Source organism: Mesocricetus auratus, unplaced genomic scaffold, assembly GCF_017639785.1.
Source record: "Mesocricetus auratus isolate SY011 unplaced genomic scaffold, BCM_Maur_2.0 Super-Scaffold_2245, whole genome shotgun sequence".
NCBI lineage: Eukaryota > Metazoa > Chordata > Mammalia > Rodentia > Cricetidae > Mesocricetus > Mesocricetus auratus.
In genome coordinates, this window is record NW_024429180.1 from 19854986 (window position 1) to 19869424 (window position 14439).

At 38.8% G+C, this 14439-nt stretch overlaps 1 protein-coding gene across 1 annotated transcript in view; it reads left to right on the forward strand.

The window, feature by feature from the left end:
• The window catches only part of Mycbp2 (MYC binding protein 2), a 213433-nt gene that overhangs the window by 7322 nt on the left and 191672 nt on the right, over positions 1–14439 (forward strand).

Consider the following 14439-nt stretch of genomic DNA (forward strand, 5'->3'; position numbering starts at 1 on the left):
TGCAGAAGTCTATACTGCTTGAAGACTGTGCAGAAGTCTATGCTGCTTGAAGACTGTGCAGAAGTCTATGCTGCTTGAAGACTGTGCAGAAGTCTGTACTGCTTGAAGACTGTGCAGAAGTCTATACTGCTTGAAGACTGTGCAGAAGTCTGTACTGCTTGAAGACTGTGCAGAAGTCTATGCTGCCTTGTCTGCACCGCCTGCTGATCTTGTCACTCTTGGCTGTAACAAACCAGTAAACACTCAAACTCGTGGAACCTGCTTCAAGGCACTGGATCTGTTACAGAAGAAGGGACTATACAAAGGAGTGTGCATGGGCCTACACACACACACACACACACACACACACACACACACACACACACACACACGTTCCTAACCTGAGCTGAGATTCTCTGATTCACCATAGTAGATCCATAGAAGTACCATTTAGTATTTGAATTTTTCAAAGGAAATATGAGTGTCTGTTTCAAACCACTAGCTAGAAGTAGTTACTGGTTTTGACTTCAGCTAATAGTACATTCTTTTGATGGCATCCTATTTTTGCAAAAAATCAAGCATTACTGATCAGAAATATAGGGTGGCCTGTTCAGTCCGACTCCATGCTTGAGAATTGTTACAGTGCCTAATAGCTGCCCTTAGCACAGGTGTTTTTGTAGACTAGAAACCCATGTTATACCAGAGGAGTATCAGTGAGATCTGTTTGTCTCATCATGCACCACATATCATAAGCTCATCTGATAGGGCATCAGAAGTCTTTCCTCTACTCCCCTTCCTTCACTCTCAAATTCATCAGCTCTTTTTTAGTGCTGCTCAGGAGTATGTGTGTTTAGGGCTGACCACTGGAATTGGGTAACCAGTCGTGGTTTGTCCCTTGAAAAGACTGATTTCTCTCTCGATGGGTGGGGCCTTGGGAAATTTCTTCCATCTACATTAGTAAGTATGTCAACTATATTGTCTTTAAAAATTAGTTAAAACGTTTTTTTTCTTTTGCTCACAATTTGATAATTGTGCCATTTGCACTAAAAAAGAGTATGTTTTCTCTTGACTTGAGATGCAGAGTTCTCCAAGAAAATACAGAACATTCTGTTATACTTGAAGCTACAATTGGTGGGGCTCAGGACTCCAAAGAAGTCTTTCGTTGGGTAGGGCTTATGGACCTATTTGGAAAGTAAGACTGTCAACACAACGAACACAAATGTTTGTCGCATTAAGTGATCCGCTGGGTGTCTCTCAGACTTTAGTATTATAGTTATTCTCATAAAATGAATTAGGTAAATAATTATATTAAACATTGCATAGGCTTGGTGTTCTTAAATATTTGATAGACTCCATCAGAAGCACTTAATGGTATGCTTCCTCTCTTTAATGGCCTGATAGCTTGTTTCTTTTAATACTTAATAATATCTGTCATCTGGGGGGTGTCATAGTTTGTTCTCTGGAAGGGAATCTTGGCCGCTCCTAAGTTTTAACAAGTATGAATTAAGCTCCTATAAACATCATATGCAGGTTTTTGTGTGGATATAGGTTTTCAGCTTCTTTGGGTAAATATATTCCAGGATCTGTAATTGTTGGGTCATGTTTAGTTTTGTAGGAAACTGCCAAATTCTCTCCCCAAGTGACTGTACCATTTTGTATGTATGAAATAATGCTTGCAGTAGGGTGTGAGAGTTTGGGTTGCTTTGTATCCTCACTGACATTTGTGTTGTCAGTGTTGTGGATTTTGGACATTCTGATCGATGGATCTCATTGTTGTTTTAATCTGTATTACTCTGATTACACCTGTTGTAGAACACCTTTTTAGGTGCTTATTTATTACTTCTCTGTCGCTTTGGGGAAGTGTCAGGGTGTTTCCTCATTCCCCCCCCTAGATGGTTGTTTTGGTATTGTTGATATGAGAGTGCTTGAATAGTCTTCTATCAGATCTGTTTTTTTTTAATATGGAAAGTTCTCCTATCAATTATTTTTTTCCTGGTTCATTCTTTACTGCTTTACTTAAGAAACTGTTGCCATACTCAGGGACATGTAGATTTTCTCCTGTTACATCTTCTAAACATTGTATTGTTTTGTGTTTTGCATACAAGGCCTATTTTCCATTTTGAATTAATTTTTGTAAAGGATGCAAGATCTATATTAGATTCCCCTTTCCTGGGTGACTAGTTGCTACATCATCTTTTATTTTATTGCTTTGCTCTGCTCCTTTGCTAACTGCCATTTGACTATATTTATGTGTGTCTGTTGTGGGTTCCCCTGGTCTTTGTTCTCTTGGTGGTCTGTCTCTTGTTTCTTCAGCACTACACAGTCTTGATTACCATAGCCTTTTAGCAAATCTTGAAGTGAGATATTTACTTTTTTCTTTTTACATTGTCTTAGCTATTATGGGTGTTGTCTTTCTCATAAACTTTTGAAAAATTTGTTAGAATCCCAGAAATAACTTACTAGGATATTTACTGATACTGTATTAGACCAATGGATTAATGGATTAGGAAGAGTCACTTATTGATAATACTATTGAATCTTTCTATCTATGGAATATTTGCTATTTTGTTTCTTTCATCAGAATTTTGCAGCTTTCATCATTAAGATTTTGTATGTATTTTACTAGATTTACATCTTCACATTTCATTGTTGAATGTATCATTTTATATTGTACTTTGCTTCCTGTATATAGGAAAACTGTTGACTTGTGTACCACTAACGTACATGCAACCATGCTATAATTTCTTATTAGATACAGCAGGGTTTTGTTTTTTGTCTATTCTTTTATATTTCTGACATAGGCAGTCATTTCATCTGCAAATGAAGATGGTTCATTTCTTTTTTCCTAATCTGCATATCTTTTATTTCCTTTTCTTGTTTTATTGCATTAACTAGAGGTTTTTTTATTTTATAATGATACTGATAAAGAGTGGTTAGTGACCGTGCCTTTGCTTTGTGTCAGATCTTCGTGAGAAAGCTTGTAGCTTTTCAGCAAGCATGATGCTAGCTGTAGGGGGTTGAATTTGTCAAATGCCTTTCTTGCATCAATTGATATGACCATGTCATAGATTATTTTTAGCCTGTAATTTATCTTCTGATGATACATACCTACCTGGGTTACATTTCAGTTTGGTTGCTGTTAACATTTTTTATATATTGCTTGATTCAATTTGATAAAATTTAGAGGTGTTCTTTTGCATGTACATTCATGAGAGATGCTGGTTTGTAGTTTTCTAGTAGTTCATTGCCTGCCAAGTTTAATGTTAGGGTTATCTTGGCCTCATGAAATGAACTAGGAAGTGTGCCTACTGCTTTTTGCTCTAAAGGGAGTCAGAATTGCTGTAGTTTCTTTCTTAAAAACTTGATATAACTTTGGTTTTTAAAATTAATTTATTTGAGGCTTTCATGCATGAGTATTGTAATTACATCCTTTCCATTTTTTCTCTCCCTTTCCAACTCTTCCTCTACTCCCCTTCCTTCACTCTCAAATTCATCAGCTCTTTTTTAGTGCTGCTCAGGAGTATGTGTGTTTAGGGCTGACCACTGGAATTGGGTAACCAGTCGTGGTTTGTCCCTTGAAAAGACTGATTTCTCTCTCGATGGGTGGGGCCTTGGGAAATTTCTTCCATCTACATTAGTAAGTATGTCAACTATATTGTCTTTAAAAATTAGTTAAAACGTTTTTTTTCTTTTGCTCACAATTTGATAATTGTGCCATTTGCACTAAAAAAGAGTATGTTTTCTCTTGACTTGAGATGCAGAGTTCTCGAAGAGGCAGTGTGTTGGTTAGGATGTTTTTGCTGTGACAGATGCCATGCACAGAGCAGGCAGGAGAGCCTGATTCCAGCTTGGTTTTCTGAAGTTTCAGTCATAGTCCCTGGCAAGGCAGAGGCACCATGGAGAAGGGCATGGCCGAGGAAAACTCACCTCACAGTAGCCAGGAAGGAAAGAATAGTAACAGGAAGAAGGACTGAGAGCCCAGATTTATCCTCCTAAGGCACATCCCACAGTGCTGCCTTCCTCTAACAAAAACTTTCTTCTGTAATTCCACCTAGTGACTATTGAGAATTTGAATCTATCAGTGAATTAAGCCGCTAATTAGGTCACAGCCCTATGATCTGACTGTCTCTGGAAATACCCTCTGACATATCCCAGAGGTGTTTTATCCTGGTCTTTTAGGTGTATCTTTCAAGCCTAATTAAGTTGACAATCAGTTTTAACCACCACAGTCAGTTATTTAAATTTGAGTGAAGAGTTGTTTGGACATTTTATATATCTGTATTCCCTTTTTTTAAGTCTCAACAGTAACTATAGATGAGTACTAAAATAGTTTTGGCCCTTTAATTTTGTCAGTGGTTGTCTTACATAATTTAGTCTTTTCTGTTGGATACATATACAGTTATAACTGTTAAAAATTCGGATGTGTTGGTGCTGGAGAGATGACTCAGTAGAGAGTGTACTGGTCTTGCAGAGGACCCAAGTTCGATTCCCAGCACCCACATTAAATAGCTTATAACATCTATCACCACGGGGGACTCAATGCCTCTGGCCTTTGCAGGTACCTGATTTTTCCTTCTGTGTTGTACTCATACACACACACACACACACACACACACACACACAGAGAGAGAGGAGAGAGAGAGAGAGAGAGAGAGAGAGAGAGAGAGAGAGAGAGAGATACACAGAGAGAGATATATATACACACTTTTTAAAAATCCTGGTGCAATCCATTTTTAAAATTTTATTATCACATATTTCTATCTCTGGTAATACTTTTGAATGAGTTTTCTTTAGTGATATAAGAAATAGTTTCCAAGTACTGAGAAGATGGTTTAGTGTGTGAAATGCTTGCTTGCAAGCCTCAGGGCCTGAGCTTGGGTCTCTATTACTCACATAAAACCCAGGCTCAGCAGTTCAAGACTAACCTCCAGCTTAGACAGACAACAGAGGCTTATTGGCCAGCAAATCTAGCCAAAATGATGAGCTTTAGGCTCAGGAGGAGAACCTTCCTAAGAGATAAGATGGGAGATTGGTAGAGGAAGACACTTGGTGTGTGGAGGTCAGGAGAGATGTTTGGGGTTGTTTCTCTCCTTCCACGGTGCTTTTAAGGCAGGGTCTCATTGTTTCTGCTGCCAGCACTGCTTTGCAGTTTTTTCCATGTCACTGTGCAATGCTGAGATTACATGCTGGAGCCATCACATCTGGCTTTTATTTGGGTTCTGGGGATTGAATTTAGGTCCTCAGACTTGCACATGAAGCACATTGACCTGCTGGGCCATCTTGCTAACCCAAATTGGATTAAAATATCGACCCATTTTCAAGCTTACAGATTTTGGGCTATCTCCATTTTCTTATTGAATTATCTAATGAAATTTTAAATTTTACAAAGTTGAATTAGATTTAAATTTTTTTTTCTGTACCGAGAACTTTTTTCTCTGTACTTCAGTTGTATTTGCCTTTATTTAATGGAATATACTTGTAGTAGTTTTCCAAAAATCTTTATTACATAATAATAGTACCTAGCAGATGTGTCTAGGCTGCTGATATTACAATATGACACGAATAGGACATTACAACTTGCCTCCTTTTCTGTAGCCACTTGAGCAGATGTTTGAGACAGAATCACGAAGGTGGCATTAAGAGATCATACTAGGGGTTGGGGGGAGGGCTTATTTGCTACAGTGCCTGTCAAGCAACCATGAGAACCTGAGTTTGGAGCCTCAGCACTCATAAAAAGAAAAACAAAAAACAAACAAGCTTGTGTTCCTTTGTTACCTGGGCCTGGTGAGGCAGAGACAGAAAGATACTTGGAGTTCCTAGCCACACAGTCCAGTTGGTGAGATCTGGATCCAGTGAGAAACCTTGTGTCAGAAGCAAGGCAAAGCGGAATCAAGGAAGAAGATACCTAGCTTTGCCCCGTAGCTGCCACATGTGTACACATACGCAAACACACAAACAAACATAAGCATCCATACACCATACATGCATATATGCAAGTTAAAAAAAGAAGTAATGTAATGATGGACTATTATCTATTCCTTATTCAGGAGGATGGAAAGGTTTTATTCTTTTTTTTTTTTTGAGACAGGGTTTCTCTGTATTGTTTAGGAGGCTGTCCTGGAACCTCACAGAGATCCGCCTGCCTCTGCCTCCCGAGTGCTAGGATTAAAGGCGTGCGCCACCACTGCCTGGCTAAGGTTACGTTTTAGTGGGATAGTAAGGTTAGAGAGGGAGTACGAGTTAATGTTTAGAGGGAAAAGGTGGGGTAGTTTAGAAACAGAGGAAAATGAAATGATCTTTTATATTAGAGACCCTGTAGTAGGTGTTCTTACTTGTCTAGCTGTATCTCTTTGTTATTCATCTCCAGCTGTCTCCTGCAAACATCAGTGACTTTGTATCTTGAAAGTTTTGCAGGACTCTCAGAAATTTTCCCTAAGAAATGTTTTCAGTCAGTAATTAGGAAACAGATAAACAAGCAACTCAATTCCCTCACCTACAATCAGAGTTCCTGGGAGCCATGCTCACTAGTAGAATTAGCCATCATAGTAACAAGCTTCATAATGCACTGTCTTTGTTTGCTTTCTCTGGCTGAGATGAAACACTGGCCAAAGGCAGCTGGAGGAGGAAAGGCTTTATTTGGTTCACAGTCCCTGATCATATTCACTGAGAGAAGCCTGGCAGGAACTCAAGCAGGAACAGAGGCAGGGCTCCTGGGGGAAACTGCTTACTGACTTGTTCTTCCTGCCTTGCTAGCTTGGTTTCTTCCATAACTCAGGTCCACTAGCCCAGGGATGGTGCTACGCACCTGAGCTGGGCCTTCCCACATCAGTTGTTAATCAAGAAGATGCCCCACAGCCATACCCACTGGCTAATCTGATGGAGACAGTTCCGCAATTGAGGTTTCCTCTTTTGGTTGAAGCCAGTTTGTGACCACCTTACAAAAACTAGGGAGCTCGTGCACCTTTTATTGATTAACTCCTTTCTCTAAGTCACTTGTGATTTCCCTTACCAAGACCATATCTCAAAGCAACCATGGTCTGCAGATTCTTGAAGCACCTTGTGGCTTTGAGGGATACAAATCAAGATAGATACTTCAGTATGGGATTAAATTTATTTGACACTTACTGAATACTTTTATTTTCACCGTGTTTGTTTCTTTGAGGGTTGCCCTGTTTTGGAGGTCTCTGTTTTATTCATGTTGTATAGTGCTTTTAGAAATTCATTTGCTTGTCTATCTTGTATCTAATTCTGCTATTACCACTAATGTTAGTGTTAGTCCCTCATTATTTGTTACCTGTTATTACTCTTGGGTTGTTTCTCTGAAGTTTAGTGTGAATAGATTACAGTTGCATCAAAATATGTGTTTCCGTCTTATCTTTGTTGTGTGTAGAGTGTAATTCTGTATGTTCTAGAGAGCCACACTGTTTCAGAGGTTTTCCCCTAACCTCCCCTTACCCATTTGTTCCATTTGTCACTCAGTTTCCTTCCTTCCTCCCTCTCTCTCTCTCCCTCTCTCTCTCCCTCCCTCCCTTCCTTCCCTCCTCCTTCATTCCCTCCCTCTCTCCCTTCCCTTTCCTCTGCCCACTGCTAGAAAAGCTTTACACCTTTCTTACTATCTTCTGCTCATTTAGAAATTTGCAATGGAGTGGTTGTAAGCATAAATGATATATGTGTGAATCTCTCCTAAATCACCTTGAACTGTTAAAAATCTTGTTATTATTAACAGCATGGTGGGTTAAGTAAATATAAGTTTTCTGATTAATAATCAGATTGATAGTCCTCTCTAATTTGTGATGCTTCCAGACACACTGATGAGTATCATTATATTAATTACAGAGATTAAATGTAATTTCTGCCTCTGTGGATTTGAACTAGACCTCTGCATATATGTTATGGTTATGTAGTTTGGTGTTCTTTTGGAACGCCTAACAGTTGGAGTGAGCTGTCTTTAACTCTTTTGCTTGCTCTTGGAACTCTTTTCCTCTTACTGGGTTTGGGTTGCCTTGCCAGCCTTGATAAGAGGGTTATGCCTGCTCTTACTGTGTCTAGTGATTCTGTGTTTGGTTGGTATCTCTGGGAGGCCTGCTCTTTTCTGGAGGGAAATGGAGGAGGAGTGGATCTGAGTGAGGAGGGGGGCTGGGAGGAATAAAGGGAGGGGAAACTGTGGTTGGGAAATAATATATGAAAGAAGAATAAATGAAAGAAATATAAAAATCTTTATGTTTTCTGTAGAAATTTTTAGTTTATACATGGTTTTTATTCATTGACTGGGTTTTAAAAAGTGGATTATGCCCAATGACATTAGAAACTCACTTATAAATTCTTGATGGTTTTGTACCTCTTTTTTATAGAAAATTATTTCATAGGCATTTTCATATTTTGAAATATCATTTCAGACTTTTACATAGAAGAATTGACCTGAGTTACAAAATATTTCTTTTTATAATCTCTGCAAAAATTAGCCCATGATTGCCACTGTTTTAAAACTATTGTAGAGTTCTTTGGAAGAATTTACCATCAAAACCATGAATCTGTATTAAACTTTTTTGGTATTTTTCAAAGCAAGGTTTCTCTGTGTAGCTATGTAGACCAGGCTGGCCTGGAACTCATAGAGATCTGCCAACCTTTGCCTCTCAGAGTTCTGGGATTAAAGGCATGTGCCACCACTGCCCAGTTTATTAAACTTTTGATTAGGTTTTCAATTCCTTCTATAGATATGGAAATACTTAGATAGTGCATTTTTTTTTAACTAGTGTTTAGAAGTTATTTTTCAAGCAGCTTGTCTATTTTGCTTAGGTTGTCAAATTTGTAGCAGCATTTTTAGTAATGTTTCCTTTCCTATTTCTTGTGTTGGTAATTTATACTTTAACATTTTTTTTTCTGACAAATCTTGCTAAAGATTTATTAACTTTTTTCAGAAGACCAGTTTTTAGTGTTGTGGTTTTCTTTGCTGAATCGCTGTTCTCTATTTAATTTGCTCTTAAATTATTCCCCCACTCTACATTCTTCCATTTAATTCATGCTTTCTTTCAACTTCTCAAATTGTAAGCCAAGATAATTTACTTTTAAACTTTTTTATTTCAGTATTCACATTTAGGCATATGCAAAAAGCTATGTACTTTATCGAAGTGCTATTTTAGTTATATTCCTTCAACAAGTATTGACATCATATTTAATTCACATTTAACAGGAAATATTTTTTACTTTCCATTGTGACTAAATGCTTGACATAACTTTTTTGAAGGCGCATTTGTTTGTTTGCTTGTTTATTTATTTATTTATGGTTGCCAACATTGGAGAATTTAAAATTCTCTTTCTGTTGTTAATCTCTACTTTTCCTTTGATGAAAGAATTACTGTGTCCTTAGGAGTCTGAAGCAGGATAATAGAAAGTTTGAGTCCACCTTAAACAGCGGTGACTCCAAGGTTAGCCTGGGTTTTCTAATGAGACCCTGTAACTTATTTATCGCCACCACCTCCAAAAGGTATTTGTGACTCAGTGACATTCTGCACCATGTGTTTGTCTAAAGAGCCACTAGTTTTTGTTTCCTTTAATAGTGGTCATCTGAATGAAGCCCAGTTCTCATTTGTGTCTAATGCTTCATATTTTCATACAAGATGATGCCACTGCATGAGGTGTTCTGTCCCTGTTTGTCTAGTGCTCATTGCTTCTAGAGCTTTCTTAACAATGGTTTAGTCTCAGAAGGAAGCAGTTATTTGATCCTCTACAGTACCTTATTTTAGAGAAGTAGAAGCTAATAACACATTTTTATACATGGGACACGAAGATAATTTAAAAGTACTGATATCAATAAGCATGGTAATATTTTGAATGGTTTCTCTGGATTACATACATACATATTTTTATATTTGATACGAACCATTTCTAATACAGTATTTTGTAAAATGTACCTTAGGCTAGAGTTGTCTTAAATATTTTCTCTTCATTTTCCTGAAATTATTACATGACCTAAGAATATAGGTATATAAATTAAACATTGAAAATCATTAGGAAATTTATTTAAAGAGAACCTTTGTTATACATGTAAGTTTTGTCATTTACTAAAGATGAAAGCAAATTTGTGTACTAACGGATGGATATATTTGTTCATTTTTACACAAAGAATTAACTCATTAATGGATACTAGATAGTCTCAGACAAGAACCTTTAGCCATTACAAAGTTACTGATATTTTGTAATTACTAGTGCTGGGAGTACTGTTTTACATAAATATTTAGTATAGGGCTATTTCAGAAATTATTGAAAATACTGTCCAGGCCAAGCCAAAAATGATTTAATAATTTTTATGAAGTTCAATTAAGTACCTCAAGTAATTAACTTTTAAAATGCAACACTTTAATACAGTCTAAAGGGACACTAATTTGATACATGCTGAAAATGTCCATAGGAAAATCATTCATTCATTGTTTTCATAACTAAATCATGTTCCCTAAGAGAAGGAAACATTGTATACATAGCATACAGTGGCATCAAATTGATGGAGTGTTTGCGGCCCTGTTGGCTGGTGTTGGTGGTGTTGGTAGCACCCTCTTGCATGTGTTTGCGGCCGGGTTGGCGGTGTTGGTGGTGTTGGTAGCACTCTGTTGCATGTTGTGCAGTGTGGACAGAGCAAGGCTGCAGTGTACTTCTGTGACGCAGCATGGGCGAGAACAATTCCAGTGATACCTGGGTTCCCCGTTTATTTGCTGCTGAATTAGGGTTTGTCTACTGTGTTCTTGGAAACATTTTACTGTTGTCTTTGATTTATTTGCTTGCTTTTGATTTTGCATCCACTGGGGCTTTTGAAACCTCAAAGCATAGCCCCAGTGTCACACTTTCTCCAACAAGGCCACACCTCCTGATACTTCTAATCCTTTTTAAAGAGTCCCACTCCCTTGGTGACTAAGCATTCAAACATATGAGCCCGTGGAGACTATTCTTATTCAAAAAATGTTCAAACACACACTGCTTTATTGCTATGTTCCTTTAACAGAACAATAAGAATGTACTTTCTCCTAGGGCCCATGACCTGTCTAATCTCAGGTTCTTGACCTCTACAGCAGTGTCACATACGGGCTCAGTCTCATGGACTGGGGCCTTAAATTCAATCAGAACCTGGTTGGTTACTACCATGACATTTGTGCCAAAATGTTCAAACATTTATACAATGGAATATTATTCAGCTGTTAAGACAAATGAAATTATAGGTAAATAGATGGAGCTAGCAACAGTCATCCTGATTGATGTAACCCAGACCCCAAAAGACAAATATTACATGTTTTCTCTTATATGTAGATGTTATCTTTCAAGCTTTAGATGTGTGTGTGTGTGTGTGTATGTGTGTGTGTGTGTGTGTGTGTTTCAATCTGAGTATCCACAGAGGTTAGGTAGCTATAGAGACCAGGGAATGGAGGGGATTTTTACCCCCTTCTTTGCCACTGCTTCATGGTAGTTATAAGACCTTAAGAAATTAAGGAAGACATCAGAAGGTGGAAAGATCGCCCATGCTCTTGGATAGGTAGGATCAACATAGTAAAAATGGCAATCTTACCTAAAGCAATATACAGATTTAATGCAATCCCCATTAAAATCCCAGCACAATTCTTCACAGACCTTGAAAGAATAATCAACTTTGTATGGAAAAACAAAAGACCCAGGATAGCCAAACCAACCTTATTTAACAAAGCAATATCTGGAGGCATCGCCATCCCTGACTTCAAGCTCTATTATAGAGCTGTAGTCCTGAAAACAGCTTGGTATTGGCACAAAAATAGAAAGGTAGACCAATGGAATCAAATTGAACACCCTGATATTTACCCATACATGTATGAACATCTGATTTTCGACAAAGAAGCTAAAACTATACAATGGAAAAAAGAAAGCATCTTCAACAAATGGTGCTGGCATAACTGCATGCTGACATATAAAAGACTGCATATAGATGCATGTTTATCGCCATGCACAAAACTTAAGTCCAAATGGATCAAAGACCTCAACATGAATCCAGCCACACTGAACCTGTTAGAAAGTGGGAGGCACCCTTGAACGAATTGGTACAGGAGACCGCTTCCTGAGCATAACAGCAGTAGCACAGACACTGAGATAAACAATTAATAAATGGGACTTCCTGAAACTGAGAAGCTTCTGTAAAGCAAAGGACATAGTCAGCAAGACAAAAAGGCAGCCCACAGAATGGGAAAAGATATTCACTAACCCCACATCTGGCAGAGGGCTGATCTCAAGAAGCAAGTCTCCAAAACACCAAAGGATCCAATCAAAACATGAGGTACAGAACTAAATAGAGAATTCTCAATAGAGAAGACTAAAATGGCTGAGAGACACTTGAGAAAAAGTGCTCAACATCCATAGCCATCCGGGAAATGCAAATCAAAACAACTCTGAGATACCATCTAACTCTGTCAGAATGGCTAAAATCAAAAACTCCAACGACAGTTTATGCTGGAGAGGATGTGGAGAGAGGGGAACACTCCTCCATGGCTGGTGGGATTGCTGACTCGTACAGCTACTTTGGAAATCAGTATGGCGATTCCTCAGGAAAATGGGACTCAGTCTACCACAAGACCCAGCAACTCCACTCTTAGGCATATACCCAAAAGATGCTCATTCATACAACAAGGATGTCTGTTCCACTATGTTCATAGCAGCATTATTTGTAATAGCCAGAACCTGGAAGCAACCTAGATGTCCCTCACCCGAAGAGTGGATAGAGAAAATGTGGTACATTTACACAATGGAGTATTACTCAGCAGAAAAAAAACAATGGAATCTTTAAATTTGCAGGCAAATGGATGGCACTAGAAGAAACCATCCTGAGTGAGGTAACCCAGTCACAAAAAGAGAAACATGGTATGTACTCACTCATTTACGGATTTTAGACATGAATCAAGGGAGTGCCAGCATACAATCGCACTGCCAGAGAGTCTAGGAAACAGAATGTTCATCCAGTGACTGATGAAATCAGAGGCAGATACCCACAGACAAACACTGAACTGAACTCCTGGAATCCAGTGTTAGAAAGAGAGAACTGATGGGCAAAGGAGTTAATAGTGGGCTGGTTTAACTCCACAGACACAGTTGACCTGAACAAGGGGGAGCTCTTGGACTCCAGATTGATGGCTGTGTGGAAAGCATGGGACTGACCCAGACCCCCTGAATGTGGGTGTCAGTGAGGAGGCCTAGGTAATCTATGGGGCCTTGGGTAGTATTTACCCCTGGTGTGCAAATAGACTTTGAGTGCCCATGCCACGATATGGGAAGCTCTCTTAGCCGGGACTCTTGGAGGAGGGCCTAGGCCCTGCCCTGGATGAAATGACAGTTACTGGAGATCTACCATGGAGGGCCTCACCCTCTCTGGGGATCGGAGTGGAGATTGGGTGGGGGACTGGGGGACCTGGTGGAGAGGGTGGGGGAGGAAGGGAGGGAGAGAGAGCTGGGATTGACATGTGAAACAAGATAGTTTCTAACCTAAATAATAATAATAAAAAAGAACTGACTTCAACATCTATAATCATTATTGTGATCATCTTTATTTCCTCCTCATCTTCTGTCTCCTTTATCTTCCTCCCCATTCAGTTCCTCTACCTCCTCCTTTTCTATTTTGAAATTATTTTATTACATTCATCTATTTGCTAATACTTTCCCTCTCCCTCCATCCATCTTCTCCCTCTCTCTCTCCCTCCCCCTCTCTCTTCCTCCCTGGTTCCCCCCCCATGTGTGTGTATGTGTAATCAGAGATCCACTTGTTAGAGTTGGTTCTCTCCCTTAACGTATAGGATCCAAGAACTGAACTAAAGTCACTGAGCTGTCTCACTGGTCCCCTTTTTCTATGTTTCTTTTGTTTTTAGACAATATCTCTTTGTGTAGCACAGGATGTCCTCAAATTTCTGATTCTTTTGCTTTAACCTGTTGAGAACTATGAATGCTGAGATTACAGGCAGAGAACCACCATTCAGGCTCTCTTTTGTTTTGTTTTTCTTAGAGTAGTAGCAATCTCTTACTAGATAATTAAATTATGCTTTTCACTTAAGTCTCTGCTCTCCTCCAGAGCTAAAGCTGTTGTTTTTATTTTGTGTCTTTGCTACCTAGGAGTGTATTTCTTGGTATTAGGAAGCATTCAGAATATGGGATTGTATAAAAAGGAAATATTGCCTAGCCTCTCATTCCCCTTTTCCCCCTTTATTTTTTTACTGCTTTGGGACTCAGAAGGCCTGGGGCAGAGACACTCAGGAATAGTCGCTAAGGATATGAGCTCAGATTTTCTTTTCTCTTCTTTCTTAAACCTTGGTTTTTATTATATGTGTCTGGGTGTTTTCCCTACGTAAATGTCTGTGTACATGTACATACAGTGCCAGCAGAGATCAGATGAGGGTATCTAATGCCCGGGACTGGAGATACCCATAGTTGTGAGCTGTCATTTGGGTACTGGGAATGGATTCCTAG